Source organism: Nematolebias whitei, chromosome 2 (assembly GCF_014905685.2).
Source record: "Nematolebias whitei isolate Nwh7 chromosome 2, NemWhi1, whole genome shotgun sequence".
Lineage (NCBI taxonomy): Eukaryota > Metazoa > Chordata > Actinopteri > Cyprinodontiformes > Rivulidae > Nematolebias > Nematolebias whitei.
This window is the reverse complement of record NC_056499.1, coordinates 56032774-56036003: the sequence shown is the minus strand read 5'-3', so window position 1 is coordinate 56036003 and position 3230 is coordinate 56032774.

The following is a 3230-nucleotide window of genomic DNA, read 5'->3' as shown; positions in this document are numbered from 1 at the left end:
AAACTGGTTGATCCACTCTGAGAAGGTGCTATTTAAGAGACTGAGCTGAATACAGCACCTCAGACTGAGGAAGTCTCTCGGATGAAAGATGAAACGTTTCTACATTTTTTGTTTTCTTGTTTTTTGAATGTCCAGAGGACCAGATTTAACTTTTTTAGAAGCACAAAAATGTTCTAGTTAGCAGAGAAAATCTGAAATTAGCACAAAACAGCTGAAATTAGATGGAAAAAAGTTTAATTTTGCTGAAAGAAGCTGAAGCAGAACAAATTGTGAAAGGAGCAGTAAAGGTTGTAAGCAGGTAAAGACCTGAAGGAGGTAAAATGAGCTCAGTTCATTTTCAATGAGGAAAAAATGTCAGAAAAGGCTAAATATTTCAAACAGCTAAAGTTGCACCAGGACTGTCCTGAAAGAGCTGAACGTTTTGATTTATGATTTGTAGAAACAGCTGAAAACTGCGGGACAACAAACACCGTCCGTCAAGGTAACTGGATCAATCCGAACCATCGAACCGAGCCGCGGTGGGCCGCACCGGTGGGTGGCCCCGCCCCCTGGGCCCGCCCCGCCCCCCCGGCCACACAGCGGCCCACAGCTGCTCCGCCTTCAGTCTAGTTGCTGCCGCGTCGCTGTTCACGTGGAACCGGAGCTGAGTCCGAACCTGAGCCGGTCCCGCAGACCCGAACCGAGAGCGCGTGCGTCCGCAGAGAACAGGTGAGTGCTCCGTGAACCCAAACTGTGCGCACGAGGCGCGCGGCTGCTCCGGAGTTCGGCTGGATCTCTGGTCAGGGTCAGACTTTGAACCGAACTCGGGGGTTCGTCCTGGTCCAAACAGAACCCGGAGGCGGAGTCAGAGAACTTGGACCCGGGTTTTGTTTTGAGACCTGGAAAAGTTGTGAAGCATCACTGAGATTGGTTTGGGTCAGTTCCGGTTCCGGTTCTCTTTTCGAACCAGCAGTCTTTGATGTTTTGTCACCTCGTGACATCATGTCTTTGCCTCGTCAGTGTGTCTGTTAGCAAAATATTTGATGAACCATGGAAACAGCAACTTTTAGGGATTCAAGATGGCCGCCGCAGATGAGCCCTGGATCATCTCATAAATCACTGATCTGCCCATTAGCAACTTTAGAGTCCACATTTAATGTCTGTTAGCAAAATATCTCCTGAACCACAGTGAGTTCTCACTGCAGCGACCAAAAGTCCCACATGGCATGTGCACGGTTCTTTAAATGAAAGTTTAATTTATTGTAAACTTTTCTTCAAAGTGTGTTTTCCAGGTGTGTTGCCGTCACCACGAGACACTTCCTTCTTTTCAACCACCGGTACTTTTAACACAACTGGTCTTAAACTCTTTATTTTAGCTGCATCCAGTAAAACGAGTTTTAATTCAATTTGGGAACTAGTTTATTTTTAACATTGGGAAGATGTAATTTTTTCAGGAATAATCACTGGATGTTCATCTACCACTGATTCATGACCTTTATGGAGACAGTTCAAGATGGCCGCCACATCTAGTCCTCGAGAGCGACACAAACACACACGGCTGTAACACAGAATGGGCTCAAACTGGACACGGTGCTACCGCAGTTATGTTTAGCACATTTTCAGAGCACCAGCATCACCAAGGGGCGGACTGGTTCCAGCAGTCGTCCTCCAATGGGAGAGTTGGGGGTTCAAGTCCACCAACAGTCACATGCTCAAGTGTCCCTGGGCAAGACACTGAACCCCTCATTGTCTCTGATGTGTCCCAACCTGTATAAATAAAGGTATGAGTGTGTGTGTGTGTGTGGTAAATGTACTACTTCTACTGCTCCTTTCTATCTGATCAACATACTCAAAGTTCTGTACAATCTGTGCCTCGTCTACTCATTCATCCAGCTCTATACTAGATCTGTACAAAGACTAATCAGAGCTTTATCACATTCAGACACTGATGGGACACACATCAGAGACAATGGGGGGTTCAGTGTCTTGCCCAGGGACACTTCAGTATGCGACTGCTTGTGGAATCGAACCCCCAACTCTCCCATTAGAGGACGACTGCTCTAACCACTCAGCCACAGCCGCCCCAGTACGTATGCCCCTTTTCCACTGTCACGGCACGGGTTGGATATTTCCGTCTCGACCCGTGTTTGAGGTCTTTTCCATAGTTCTTGGGACCGGCTCAACTCCCAGAATTCTGGCCCGGCTTCTCAAGGGGTCCAAGCGAGCCGTGACGTCAGAAACACTGTCGGTCACTGATTGGTCGGGGGAGGAGTCTGTAGAGTCTCCGGCCCCGTTTCTCACTGTATTTTATCCAGAACGTATTTCAGCGCGTGACGGTTCAACTCTAAACTCCACATTAAACCCTCCAAGCCTCCCGGCTTCTGCTCCATCAGAGGAGTCTACACCATCAGAGGAGTCTACACCATCAGAGGAGTCTACACCATCAGAGGAGTCTACACCATCAGAGGAGTCTACACCATCAGAGGAGTCTACACCTGCCAGAGCTCCATCACAGCCCAGCTGCACCTCACAGAGCAGCACAACGCTGCAGCTTCTGTGCTCGGTAAGAACAGATGCAACTGTTCCACATCACTTTATTTGTGCTGATAAGGACTTGATTTTATTTTATTTTTAAAGTAAAAAAATAAAATGTTGAATAAATACTGAATTATGATGAAATTATGTACACAGGGTCCCAGTTACAGACAACAAAATGTAAAAGAAAAACAGTAATAAGTTCTAAGATATGAATTAAGAAAAATATCAACTAAAAACATCTACTAATAAAACACTAAGCACTAATAGCAGTAAACAATCAAAACAATACGTCAAACAGCAACATGAACTTGAGTTTGTGCATCCTCATGAATATATAACACTGAAGAATCACATCATGTTGCTGATCATTTTCATGTTGCTGCTGATCAGTTTCATGCTGCTGCTGATCAGTTTCATGTTGCTGCTGATCAGTTTCATGCTGCTGCTGATCAGTTTCATGTTGCTGCTGATCAGTTTCATGCTGCTGCTGATCAGTTTCATGCTGCTGCTGATCAGTTTCATGCTGCTGCTGATCAGTTTCATGCTGCTGCTGATCAGTTTCATGTTGCTGCTGATCTGTTTCATGTTGCTGCTGATCTGTTTCATGTTGCTGTGTTCATGCATGCTCGTCTGTTCACACAGACTCATGTCCGTGCTGCTGTTCGTGTATTGTGTTTAATGTTTTTATGCTATTAGTGCTTAGTGTTTTATTA